Genomic DNA, 14871 nt, shown 5'->3' with positions numbered 1-14871 from the left:
AAAAAAAGAAGCCGCGATCACGATCTGCGGCGGCAATTGGAAAAAAAAAAAAAGCCGCGATCGGCGGCGGCAGTTCAGCGGCAGGTCCTTCGCTCCTAGAGGGAGTGAAGGACCTGCTGCCCCCAAATTGCCGCAGGTACCGCCCCTCTCCCTTGGCCGCCCCAAGCACCTGCTTGTTAAGCTGGTGCCTGGAGCCGGCCCTGTCAATCAGCATGGGTTTATGGAAAATAGATCTTGTCAAACTATCTTTTTTGGATGAGGTTACAAGTTTGCTTGCTATAATAGACTTCTGTAAGGTATTTGACTTGGTACCACATAACATTCTGAACTATACAAAATTAGAACCATACAAAGTGAACATTAGAGAGACCAAATGGGTGAGGTAATATCTTTTTTTGGACCAACTTCTGTTGGTGAGAAATACAAGCTTTCGAGCTTACACAGAGCTCTTCTTCAGATCATGTGTAAGCTCAAAAGCTTGACTCTCTCACCATCAGAAGTTGGTCCAATAAAAGATACTCACCAACCTTGTCTCTCTGATATCCTGGGACCAACACGGCTACACCAATACTGCCTACAAAATCAACATGGCACATTAAATGATTACAAACTGGATAACCGATCTCAAAATTTAATTGTAACAATAAATTGAGAATGATCATTGAGCAGGTGTGTTTCTAATGGAGTCCTACAAGGGTCAGTTCTTGTCCCTATGCTATTTGATATTTTTATCAATGACCTGGAAGAAAACATAAAATCGTTACTGATCAAGTTTGTAGATGGTACAAAGATTGGGGGAGTAGTAAACAACGAAGGTGACTGATTAATGACATAGACCTATCTGGATTGCTTGGTGTCACAGGGTCCACACATGCTTCCACCCTCTTGTGCCTGTGCCCTGTGTTAGCTGGTTAAATAAATAGTCCTCTCCTTCTTTGGTGCTTCACCCTTGTGTCTTTATTTACTGTGCAACAGTGCAACCCCTTTGTTCCCCCAACAGTTATCCAAATTTAGACCCTCCCCAGAGTCTGCTGGCCCATAAGGCTCCTTTCCTTGGGTAGAAAGCAACAGAGGGTCCTGTGGCACCTTTAAGACTAACAGAAGTATTGGGAGCATAAGCTTTCGTGGGTAAGAACCTCACTTCTTCAGATGCAAGTAAGCTTGCATCTGAAGAAGTGAGGTTCTTACCCACGAAAGCTTATGCTCCCAATACTTCTGTTAGTCTTAAAGGTGCCACAGGACTCTCTGTTGCTTTTTACAGATTCAGACTAACACGGCTACCCCTCTGATACTTCCTTGGGTAGGGAGACAGAGATATAGCCCTCCTGTCTCTTCCCAGGCTAGCCTCCAGACTGAGCTTGCCTCAGGGCTTCTATAGCCCTCCCGTCCTCAGCCCAGCTGCCGGCATTTAACTCCAGACATTGCTGTGAGTCAGCCCCCATTAGGGCCTGCAGCTGGGTCCTCTGCTGGCTGCCCAAGCCCCTGCACTTGGCCTCCTTACCAAACAGCAGGGCTGAGCCAGCATTTTAGCAGGGCATTCAAGGGGTTTACCCCTGCCCTGCCACACTTGGTAAGCATGATGCAAGCAAACAATATGTATTTCGATATGGTCAATGTAAGGTCACGCATTTAGGAGCAAAGAGTGCAGGCTATATACTTACAGGATGGGGAACTCTATCCTGGGAAGCAATAACTGAAAAAGACTTGGGGGTCATGTAGGATAAACATGAGTTCCCTGGACGATGGTGTAGCTAAAAGGGCTAATGTGATCTTTGGATATATGAACAGGAGAATTTCACATAGGAGTAGAAAGGTTACATTATCTCTGTATTTGATACTGGTGCAACCACTGCTGGAGTACTGTGTCCAGTTCTGGTATCCACCCTTTAAGAAGAATGTTGAAAAATTGGAGAGGGTTCAGAGAAGAGCCATGAGAACGATTAAAGGATTGGAAAACATGCCTTAGAGCAGTGGTGCACAAACTTTTCCAGTCGCGCGCCTTCCCCCCTTACCATTAACAGAATCTATCTGCGTCTCCCCCCTACCCCCATTGGTGCACAGCCAAGGCTTCCTCAGCAGCGGAGCTGGGGATGGGAGAGAAGCTGGTCTGGGGGCGGAGAGGGAATGAGGGCAGAGCTGGGCTGGAGATGGAGCAGGGGATGGAGTGGAACTAGAGCTGGGGGCGAAGCAGGGTTGGTGCTGGAGTGGGACTGGGCTGGATCTGGCCTGGAGGCAGAGAAGGGCTGGAGGCTGAATGGGGTTGGAGGTGGTGCATGTATTTTATATTGTTCCTTTTTGTTTTATATATTATCTATAATTATAAAAGCACCTAGAGCTTGGGTAGATGCTATTAAATACAAATATAAATCCAATTATTATTCTTTTGAAGGCTGTTCTGCTACATGTATGGTAGATAGTTTAGATTTGCAAGTTTGTTTAGTATTCAGAGTAGTTTGAAGTAGAAATTAGTCCAAATTACTAATGCAGTGAAGGGAGCATTGTGGTATTTGCATAAATTTTGCTGTCTGCTGTGCAGATTAATGTCTGAGTATGAGACATATTAGCATGGTCTAGAAACCAATATTTCTTGTATTCTCTGGGCAAAGGCTTTGCATCCTCTTGAGAATGCTATGGAGACCCATGATTGATGGGTTCATCTATGGTGCCATGTGTTCCCCAGAGCAATGGGATTAGCATTCTCCATGGACCTATAAAGCATACACTTAGAGTGCTGCAGTATACATTTTATAATATTGTATCTGGGAAACTGCATTTGCTGGCTTTATCATTATGCCCAGTTCTACCCTTAGTTGTGTACCTGGGGCTCCCATTGGCTTTAATGAGGACAAAGTGTGATCTGCAGAATAGAATTTTCCTCTTAATTTGTAAATGGAGTAATTTCAGGTACAGAATATAGTAAATTTGGCGTTTTTTATTTGGTTGGGGGTTTTTTTTGGTTGGTTGGTTTTTGCATAAGGAAAGATTAAAATGCTGAAATAAAATGTGAAGGAACAAAGAGCAAACCCTGCTTCCTCTGTGGAAATGAGGTTAATTTCCACACAAGCTGAAGACAATGTAAATTTAATTACTGTGCTCTTCGGGGCCTGGGACTTTTTTTAAAAAAGAATGCCATGGTGGTTTTACAGATGGAAAAAACTTGCACAACTGCAAGTACGTTAGTAAGAATCATAAGACTGAACAAATCTGTATTGATTTTCCCAGCAGTCCTGAAGTTTGTATATATTTGTTGAAAGATTCCTTTTACTGACTTCTTAGAATATACATATTCCCATGGATTGTAACAAATAAAATGAATAGTCTGCTGCAGAGATAGTATATACATGGATTAGTAACTGTTCTCCTACTAAAAGGGTAATTTAAATTTAAAATATTTTACCTATTGTAAAGTCAACTTGTTCCTTTAATAGGATGCCCGTGAATGGATATTTGCTTGTATAGCATTTATAAATCTTGAGATTGATGAAATCTGTAAAGAAACTTCTTTTAGAAAAATTTTAGTTCCTGACTACAGTAGAAATATGCATCCGACGAAGTGGGTATTCACCCACGAAAGCTTATGCTCCAATAGGTCTGTTAGTCTACAAGGTGCCACAGGACACTCTGTCGCTTTTTACTAGAAATATGACCACCTTAAAGACCTTGGATACACCATGGTCTGACCTAGCTCTTGTTATAAAATAAGGTTAAGATCCATCCTATGCCAAAGACTGAAACCTTGTTTGTAACCTGGCTAGCAGGCAGTCTTGTAACGAAGTACTTTGACATGGTTGTGTTTGTAATATGGACAATGGTTATCTGCTGAAATTATCTGATCTTCATATTTTTGGGCTGAGTAAATGGAGGTTGTTATTTCACTGGTCTCTTATGCTTTTTGTGTCTGGCTGTATTTTAGCAGGAAATCATTTGTATTAGCTTTAATTAGCTGTTTTCAATACCTTCGGAATCTAATATCAATCATAATACTAGTGTATGATGTGTGCTTTTTATTTACTTGTTAGAACTGAAATCCACTTGAGTGAATATATTGTGGATTGGTCTTATAATGCATTCATCACTGATTCCCCATTTACATTGAAACTAATGCCAAGTAAAGGAATCTATTTGTTTAATGAATAAAAACCAGTGGACTGAACTAATAACTGGAGGTGCTTCATTTGTTTTTCAAAAGTTTAGATCAGAGAGATGAGGTGGGTGAGGTAATATCTTTTATTTGACCAACTTCTGTTGGTGAACGAGACAAGCTTTGTGAGTTCATTTGAAAGAATAGCAATTGTCTGGTTTCAACCACACAGTTGTTATTGGGGCATGTAGTGCACTGTATGAGGTACACCACATGATGTGATAGGCATGCATAGGACCCGTGAGATACATCAGTGATATTTCCATCCTCTGATTACCTTGTCCAGACCTGAAGAAGAGCTCTGTGCAGCTCTAATGCTTGTCTATTTCACCAACAGAAGTTGGTCCAATAAAAACTATTACCTCACCGACCTTGTCTCTCGAATATCTTGGAACCAAAACGGCAACAGCAACACCGAAAACAACAAAGCTTAGAACAGTAAAACTTGGGAAATAATATTTTGATTGTGACTAATGAGCCAACAGAGGGAGTAGAAATTATTGTTTATAATGGGACCCTATGTAGATATTATCTTTCTTTCAGTGATGCATTAAACAGTAGCTCAAAAACAAAAGGTACAGCTACAACATAGAGGACGTTCTCCATAAGATTATAATAACTTTAAAAGAGGTAAAATTTTGAGTCTAAGCTATTCTCATGTCTTTATATAAAGGGGTTCTTTTCTAATGGAATTATGATGGTGAAATACAAGCTGTAGAATACCATTGTTTAAGGTGTGTTTCTATAATTTGTGGCCTTTATGGCCTGTATTTAATTCTGTAACTTTATTACATTTTTTAATTGAGGACAGTAATACACTTGGCATGTCAAAATGAGAGAGAAGAGAAACAATAATTCAGAGAATATTACTGTAATATTAGAGTACATAACTACCCACGTGTGACCCAGGTGTGCTTAGGGCAGCCCTCACTGGAAGTGCCAAGGTCAGGGCAGGCTGCAAAAGGGAAAACACATACTCCCAAGACTAGTGGGTAACACTAAAGTTAATCTCCCCAACCAGTCACAAACTGTGCTTCTGATCCCCTTTATTGCATTCCAGTTCTCTGGCTCCTAATCAGCATGTAGGTCCAGTACAGTGAGAAGTTATTTAAAAAACTCTGCTCACTGTACAAAATGTTCTTCTGACCTCAAAGGGTCAGCCACATTACCAGGTCAGTATAGGTTTGGATCTTACCCAAAATACCACGCTGCCAGCCAATCCTTTAGTCTCTAAAACTAAAGGTTTATTATAAAGAAAAAAGAAAGAACAAGAAGAGAGAGGTTAAATGGTAAAGCAGTCACATATATACAGAGACTTCAGAGTCCATATATCAGGTTCTTAGCAGTATTGGTGAGTCTGCTGGCTTGAAAGTACCTCTGGAACACATCCACAGCTTGGATGGAAGTCCTTTGATCAGACTAGAGCTTCGTTTGTAGAAAGCAACAGAGGGTCCTGTGGCACCTTTAAGACTAACAGAAGTATTGGGAGCATAAGCTTTCGTGGGTAAGAACCTCACTTCTTCAGATGCAACCTTTGTAGAAAGGTTACTCCAGAGGTAAGAAGCAGGAATGATGAAGACAGAATGAAGAGGATGCAGCTGCCTTTTGCCATGCAGCTTCTATTTCCTTTGTTCCAAACACAAGCTGCCCGGCACATGGCCTGGAAGCCTTAGCGTTCTATCCATAGGCAGGCCCCTGCATGCCTTGCTGAGGTGTAGCCCCTGGCGTAGGTGTAGCCCCTGGCGTTTTCAATGGGTTCATTGTACAGTTGCTGTTCCTTGGTGGGCTATCAAGCAGGCAAGGCAGTGCTGATGCCAATCTGTCTGCGGGTGTCACCCAGATGCACAGCACAAGTTTGGAACTACAGACATACCATACATATAACTTACTATACACACACACATATACAAGATTACCATACTTGGCAAATTATAACATTTTTGCAAATACTTTACATGGCATATCTGGCACAACTCATTGCTATTTTTACAATATTGGTATTCATAATATCCTAAAGTGTCCCCCAAATTCCATACAGCGTCACACCATGTTCATCCAATTTCTGGCCCACTAGTCTGTGTTTACATCTTCATGGCTTTTGTTTAGTGTTTAACTGCTGCTCGGTTTATTATCATGTACTTCCTGAAAGGGGGATTACATGAGAGCTCTGGGTCTCCACACACCAAATAAGCAATTACAAACAACGCTATAGTTCTTGAGTATTCCCATACTCAGAGATTTTACTAAATATTTTTAATTGGTTTGATAGATTAAAGTTAACTACTGTCCTTGAAAATTGGGGGAGGGAGAGAGAGAGTGTTTGTTTGGGAGGGAGAGGTTCTGTCCTTGGTCCCCTTCTCTTCTCTCTCTCATGGTTTCGTCTATCTTCTCTGTTCCAGCAACTCTGTTTACCTTTCCTCCTCTGACCTTACCCCTTCCTTTCAACCTCTCACCTCTTCCTGGACATCCTAGCACCTGTTTAAACTCAATTTGGGGAACTCTGAGCTCCTCCTCTTCCCTCCCAAACCTTCTCTTCTTCCTCTCTTCTCTGCTGTTGTTGCTCACACAACCATCTTCCCCATTACCCAGGCTCCAAACTTCAGTGTCATTTTTGATTTCTCCTCTTACCATCAGAGGAGGCAGGGAACTTTAGAGTATTATGTCCCCAGTCCAACAGTCTTATTCACACAGGAGTCCTTCTGCTGACATGCATTCAGCTGCAGGATTGGAGCCCTAATGTCACCGCCTGCCTGAATATTCAGTTAAACATTTTCAAATCAAAATAAATGATTTATGTAACTAAATATATTCATTAATCATTGCAGCTTTAATTACAAATAGGGACATGGCTAATAGCAATACAGATCCAGTGCTAATATTGCCTTTTTGTATGGTTGCGCGGGTCTGTGAGGGTGCTAATGTAAGAGTTTAGTTCTGATGAGACCTTGGCCAGTTTACCCATTTTAATTATATTGATTTTCTTTATGCCAGAAAACCCATCTCCCACAAAGGTTTGTTTGTCTTGTCTGCCTCTTTCTTTAGGTTATGTCTGATGGCAAACCACAAAATAAAAATGTATGCAAATTTTGCTGCAGTCTTTCCTCTCTCTTTCTTTTCATTTAGTATTTGTTGTAGGGCATTCCTTAGATTCAGAGATTTTTTTAAGGCCAGAAGAGACCATTGTCATCATCTAATCTGATCTCCGGCAAAACAGAGGCCATAGAACTTCCCTGTTTGATCTAGGGCATATCTATTAGAAAAACATCCAGTCTTGATTTAAAACATTTCCATTGATGGAGAATTCACCACAACCCTTGGTAAGTTGTTCCAATGGTTAATTAGTCTCCCTGTTAAAATTAGCACCCTATTTCCACTCGGTCTAGCTTCAACTTCCAGACATTGAATGTTAGTATATGTTTAGCTGATAGATTATCAAATTTCTGTTCCTCGTGTAGATACTTATAGGCTGTGATCAAGTCACCCCTTAACTTTCTCTTGGATAAGCTAAATAGACTGAACTCCTTGAGGCCTATCACCATATTGCACATTTTCCAATCCATTAATCACTCCTGTGGCTCTTCTTTGAACCCTCTCCAGTTTTTCAGCATCCTCCTTGAAGTTTGATACTAGAACTGGACACAGTATTTTAGTAGTGGTTGTACCATTAAAATGGTTATTGTTTGCATGTATCCCTCTTACAAAGCGATCAAGATTGTTCTGTATCAGTGACCTATGTTTGTCATTATTTGCCACTTTCCAATCTTTGTTCCATTGTAAATTTTATCAGTAATGATTTTGGTTTTTTTCCAGATCATTGATAAAAATATTAAATACTATAATGCCAAGAATTGATCTCTGTGATTGACCAATAGAAACATACCTACTTGATCTTGATTCTCCATTTACAATTACATTTTGAGGCCTATCGGTTAGCCAGCATTTAATCCATTTAGTGTATGGCATGTTGAGTTTCTGTGGTTCTGATTTCTTAATCAAAATGTCATGTGGAACCAAGCCAAATGCTTTACAGAAGTCTTAGGTATATTACATCAGAAATGTGTATTACATTAAGTGTCTAACTTTAGTAGCTGCTTTTTAACATCCTCATTAGTTACTGTTGTAATGGAAAGTATTTCATCATAAGATATAAATACATCATCTATTTTTTACCAAATACAGAACTGAAATATTTATTGACCACTTCTACCTTTTCTGCATTATTATTGATTTTTCTACCATTTCTAGTGTGGGACCAATATCATTATTAGGACTTGTTTGTTCTTTATATACTTTAAAAACTCCTTATTTTCTTTAGCTCTGTTAGCCATTGATTTCTGCTTGTGTTCTTTTGCTTCCTTTATCAATATTCTGTAATTCCTAGCTTCTAATTTATATTTATTGCTATCAACTTTCCCTTTTTTTCTGTTTGTTATATATTTTTTAAAAATAGCTGTTTTCACATCCCTTCTAAGACAGGTTGTTGCTTCCCTTCTTTCTTAATTGTGGTATTGGGCGTCTAGTAAAATGTTTTTAAACAGTTTCCAGTTATCATTGACAGTTGTCTTTTAAAATACTTTATCCCAGCTGATTTGGTTCATTATTGTTTTAATCCTTTTGAAATTGATCCTTTAAAAGCACCATATATATATTTTACTGGTTGGGACTTTACATTTTTTATACATAAAATAATCAAGTCATGATCACTTGCAGCTATTCAACCACTAATTTTTAGTTCTGCTATAAAGAGGAATTGATCTGTTAAGATCAGGTCTAATATACAGTTCCCTCATGTTGGATTCAACACTTTCTGAGTTAGGAAATTGTCAAATAATTTTTAGGAATTCTAAGGACACTTTAGTACTGGCAGCATGAAACTTTGAGGTCTCCCACGATAACTCAGCTTTTTTTTCCCCCTACACGTTATAAATATATGCTTAAGAAGTTGGTTTTCCTGTTCTCTAGTGTGATTTTGGAGGTCCATTGATTCATTAAAACATTGATCCATAAGCATGCTTATGAAAGGATGTGGTAAGGAGGTCCCTGTGTATTTGAGCTTTAACTGTTTCGAACTTGAGTACATTGTTAATATATAAATTACATATCACAGAAAGTAATGATGGAAAACCCTACACTATCGTCATCTCATTTAGTCTATCCACCCTGACCATGAAGGATTTTTTCCCACTATATATTTTTCCATTGTTGTGTCCAGTCTAGTCTTAAATAGGCAGAAGCAGAAGTGTGATTAAGGCATATGAATGGGAATTAGGAGACCTTTTTGTGACTCTGCCACAGATAAATGGGAATAACAATACTACCTTTAGGTGGTGCTCTGAGGCTAAATTAATATTTTACCAGTTGCTGTCAGATGCTCAGAGAGAGGCTGCTACACAAAGTGCAAATTATTATTCTAATTTATTAAGTGTCTAGAGTTATGAGGCTTCCCCACACTTCCCCGTTCCACTGTTCCACACTCCTTGAGACATAAGTGTTCGGTAGTTATTCCTGATATTCAGCCTACATTTTCCTTCGCCTAATTTCATCACATCCCAGGAATTCTGTGAAATTAATAGTTAGCTCACCTTATCACACACCCACCAATGCTTCAGAAGTAGAAATTGGTAGGGGAGGTTTCAGCAGCTAATCTCCTAATTAAATTATCCGAGCTTTTAAATTTTAGGAAGAAAAGGGAAAATCAGGCAAGAAGAGGGAATTGTCTCTCTAATTCTGCTGTTTCTTCCCCTCTCCTCACTCATCCTCCTCTATTTTCCTGGGGGGGATTCATTTTGCCATATGTTCTTCACTTCTGTGCAGGAGGATTAATATTGTGTATGTTTCCATTTCCACATGTTGAAGAAATACGTTACCCAAATCCTGCTGCCTTATTCTGTGTTTTGTATTTAATTTCCCTTTGCAGCCAAAGCAGCTCATTGGGTTTTCCCAAAAAAGCTACTTGTGGTGGAAGTCCCTCTTCCTTCCAGAGCTGTTTTCTTCCTCTTCATGAAATGAACTGTACCTTCCAAAATAGACGGAGACACTTTGTTTAATCTGCACTTGGACTCACTGTACTAGACACCTCTAGATCAGTTTTAACGAATGATGCTGTCTGCGCAGCACTAGATGGTGCTGACGACACTACTGAATTAGCAGTATTAATGACTGCAGAAGTAACACTGCATTCCCCAGTGCAGGTAAAGAACCAGTTTTCAAAGCCAAGCTTTAGACAAGCTGAAAATCTGTCGTCAAATGAGCAATTTATTGTATAAATACAACATCTGGATTTGGGAAGGGAAAAGGATAATAATATTTAGATAATATATGGAGATATACCTATCTCCTAGAACTGGAAGGGACCCTGAAGGGTCATTGAGTCCAGCCCCCTGCCTTCACTAGCAGGACCAAGTACTGATTTTTGCCCCAGATCCCTAAGTGGCTCCCTCAAGGATTGAACTCACAACCCTGAGTTTAGCAGGCCAATGCTCAAACCACTGAGCTATCCCTCCCCATACACTGTGCTACTGTGTATGCCATTATCCTAGATAATCTTATTTTTGTTTTCTTACTTTCAGTAGTCTTGTAGACTGAGGGTCTATTCCAAGTGTTTCCAATTGTAAAGGTTGTAGATTGGTGGGAGGCTGATATGAGGCCTAAGCAGGTAGATATCTTGATAAAAGACTGCAGATGGATCCACTTGAGGGGAAAAGAGGATAAGAGATTCCAGAGGTTAGGAAAGTAGTTGCTTTCTTCTGTACTTTTCTCTGGGATGCAGATTTTCACTGCCTTCAGATCTATTGAATTATTCTTAATGCTGTAGGTATTGATCACCACCTATAATTATCACAAAGGATTAGTACTTCTCAATCTTATTTACCGCTATTTGTATATCAGACAATTGAGAGAGGTGTGGTTCAGTGATAGTTTCATCCTGGGGCTTGGACTCAGGAAGCCATATTTCTAACATCAGCTCTGATCCTGATTCCCTCTGGTCTTGGGCATGTTACTTCATTATTCTGCTTCAGTTTCTCCATCTGTAACATAGGGAGGACAATATATAGCTATCATAAAGGTAGTTGTGAGGATTAATGACTGATAAGGAATTTGAATATAAAGTGTTATAGAAATCAAGCTATTAATACTATTCCTAAAATGACACAGACTGAAGAGATGTTGGGAACTGATAGGACATTGAATTGGCCCTTAAGAGAAAAGGTAAGGTGTGGGTCTGAAAAACTAATTCATTCCTCTTGACTCCCTCAGAAGAATATTGCAAAAATCTCTTGCCTTTTGCTGAGGTTCTTGGATAACCATAAAGAATCAGGATATTGTTAGTGTGAGGATATATTGTTAGTGTAAAAGCTACTGACTTTATTTTAAGCAAGTAAAGCTCAAAGAAGACTTGCTCAAACAAAGAAGACTTGCTCAAACTCTGATCAACACTTTTGCAGAGAGAAAAGTTTTGAGTTCTCTCTGCTCTTCAAAGCACTAAACCTCAGTCTCTCAGATCCCCAAAAGATTCTGTATCTATAGTATATTAACCCAGGAATAATCTTCCTCTTACATAAACTGGCTACATAAATGTATATATTTGTTTATATAATGTAACACTTGAACAGAGTAGGCTCTGCCAATGCTAACACCACCACTTCATTGTTAGTGGGTGTCACTAGCTTTTATTTACCCTGTTTTGTGTTGTCGATTTTATACTCACTAATAAATAACTAAATAATATTAGTGATTTTTGTGAAATCTTATACCAGCTCTAAATCCTTATGAATGCTCTGAAAATGAGCCAGCAGGAACTGATAAAAGAATGTACAACAGCAGACCTCTTCTATTAATGGCAAATCATGTAACCTCTTGGATATAGTCGACTGCACCAAGAAAAAAAGCTTTTTACAACTATGACCATCCAGAGTTCTGGGTGCATGTAGAAGAATTGTATAATAAAACATACAAATTAGGACACAAACCAATCTGAACTCTCCAACTATCCAGATAAAACTCATTCAGTCCACAATTGCAGAAAAACATGGGGAATGGCGGGGGTGGCAGGGGAATATATGACCTTAACAAATTCAGGTTTTGATGAACCAGTGTGAGGAAGCAGGTTCCAAAACTGAGGTGGATTCTCTGGAAATGCTCTCTGCAATCAATCTAGCTTATATTATGCCTATTACCATACTATCTGAGTGCCTTATCACCCATTCCCCTCCCTTTTAAATCCAGGAGTTAGTAGTTTAAGCAACTGAGAATATTTCAACAGTTATGATATCACACAATTATAGAGCTATTGTCATCTGCAAATTGAAAGCACTGCAGCCTCAGATTGTGTCACTATATATTCTGATTGTCTCACAAGCATGTTGAACAGGAGGAGCCCTGTGGTACCTTCCAAAAGAGGGATTCTTGGGGCAGTGCTACCATGTGGAGTCTTTCAGAGATAAAAGAATGGAGCCACTCAAGCCACTCTATGCTTGCCAAGAACTACAGCCTTGTGGTCACTGGTATCAAAGGCAACTGAGAGATCTCAAAGAATCTGCATGGACATTTGATTACCTCAAACAGGCTATAATTGACCAGTGAGACCAGTGTTGTCTGTGAGCAGGGCCGGCTCCAGGCACCAGCTTAACAAGCAGGTGCTTGGGGCGGCCAAGGGAGAGGGGCGGCACCTGTGGCAATTCGGGGGCGGCAGGTCCCTCACTGCCTCTAGGAGCGAAGGACCTGCCGCTGAACTGCTGGAGCCGACCCTGTCTGTGAGCCATATCCAGAACTAAAACATGGTTGACTTTCAAGCCCCTTGACCTTGTTGTGGTGGCACGTCGCATTTTCAGAATGGTTATAGCCATCAAAGAGAAGCAAAAGTGTCTGTACTTTGTCTCTGTAATATAATATATGGGGAGATTGAAAATAGAAGTGGTGAATGGATTTGAGGGTAAAAGTAGTAAGCTAACTGCCTGAGAGACATAGAAAAGTTAGAAATTATAATAAACAGGTTGGGGAGCTTCATAAAGCAGGGATCCAGACAGTAATAAATGGTATGATTTGTGAGTTAGTAAATGTATGGTATAAGTAGGGCAATATAACATTTGTCAAGGCCAGAATCTGAACACTTCAAGGCTGTACACGGCTCTGCTCCTGCATTCTTCTAGGCCAAGATTTTCAAAAGTGACTAGCAATTTTGGAGGTCTCCATTTTTTGGATACTCAACTCGAGGCACCTTACAGGGGTTCCGATTGTCAGAAAGTGCTGAGCACTAACCCTAGTCTTTTATTTCCTACTGCTATCAACGTCAGGGCCTTCCCTCTGCCTTCACCTTCAGTTTACGTCCTCCTACATTTACTGCCATGCTTCCTTACATAACTGCCCTGTATACCTGGAATGACCTCTCTCATCCACATCATTCAGGCTACTTTCCTCCTTCATATCCCTCCATCAAACACTGTGGTGCGTATGTTAAACAGACGATTTCTTGGCTTTCTGTTGTGCAACACTATTCCTTGCCTTTCCACTTCCTTGACTACATCCTGTGTCCCTATGCCTTGTTTCCCTTAGATTGTAAGATGCACAGGGTAGGGATTTGTCTTTCTGTGTCTTTAAAGCACCATGCACATCTCTGTGTTAACATTAGACAAGGCAGTACAGTATTGTGATGTCTTTGTGTTTATAATAAATAGACAGCATAAAGATTATGTTCACTATTAAATGTGTTCAAAATTTTAAGATTAATAGTCATGCTCTACCCAGTGTCCAGGAACATACCCATACATCTGAAAACGAAGCTGAACCTGTCAGTTTTATGTGCAGAGACCTGAAGGCTAGATTTAAACTCTGCTTGAAAGGCCAGTGTTTTATCCATCAAACCACCCATCTTCTAAAGCATCTATTAACCTTAATGAAAATAAATTTTAATTTAATTTTTTGGGGGGTGCAGTAGGGTAAAGTTTTAAAATCTGAAAAATTAAAACAGATGGATATCCTGGTGAAGGGACCTACATGCATGAAGTGAGAGTAAGAAGCGGTCAACTGCCCGTGAATTATTTTTACGATAATGTAATAGATCAGGTTAAGCACACAAAACCCCATCATTCTTGGCCACTGTGTCACTTTGATATTCTATTATGTACAGTGTTCAGCTTTGATCAGCTCACCTAGAGAATAATTTACAGTAGCAGAGACCGTCAAAGTCTTGAAGGGCAACAAAACAGTTTAGAGGTACGCAGGATTTACATATGAAGTCAGATTGTTGACGTTCTTTAGCCTGAAGAGAGAGAGAGTAGGTGGTGTACAAAATAGTGAAGGGTATAGTGAAGACACTCAACAAAGGAACACCAGTGGCACTAAAGAGCAGTCTCTTTAAAATACATACCTTCTAAAGTAGTACTTTCATCTATGTAGTTAACCTGAACCAGTAAATTCACTGCCGAGGAGCTCATACAAATTCAGACTGGAAATAAGGTGTCCCTTTTTAACTGTAAGGGTAACTAACCATTGGTAATTTGGCAAGGGTTAGATTCTCTATCACTAGCACTTTTAAAATCAAGATCGGATGTTTTTCTAAAAGATAGGCTCACATGCAAATAGGAATTAATTCAGGGAAGTTTTATGGCCTTTGTTATGCAGGTCAGATTAGATGATCACAGTGGTCCTTTCTGGGCTTGTCTATGAATCTATACAGTAACGGACTGCATAATTTAAATTTTTCTTCAGACTTAATACATCTGTTTAGCATC

General features: G+C 39.7%; 1 protein-coding gene across 3 annotated transcripts in view; it reads left to right on the top strand.

The window, feature by feature from the left end:
• Positions 1-14871, top strand: part of DYM (dymeclin) — a 348564-nt gene that overhangs the window by 244481 nt on the left and 89212 nt on the right. The window lies entirely within an intron of this gene.

This window comes from Emys orbicularis, chromosome 6 (assembly GCF_028017835.1).
Source record: "Emys orbicularis isolate rEmyOrb1 chromosome 6, rEmyOrb1.hap1, whole genome shotgun sequence".
NCBI lineage: Eukaryota > Metazoa > Chordata > Testudines > Emydidae > Emys > Emys orbicularis.
This window is presented reverse-complemented; position numbering and strand designations above follow the sequence as displayed.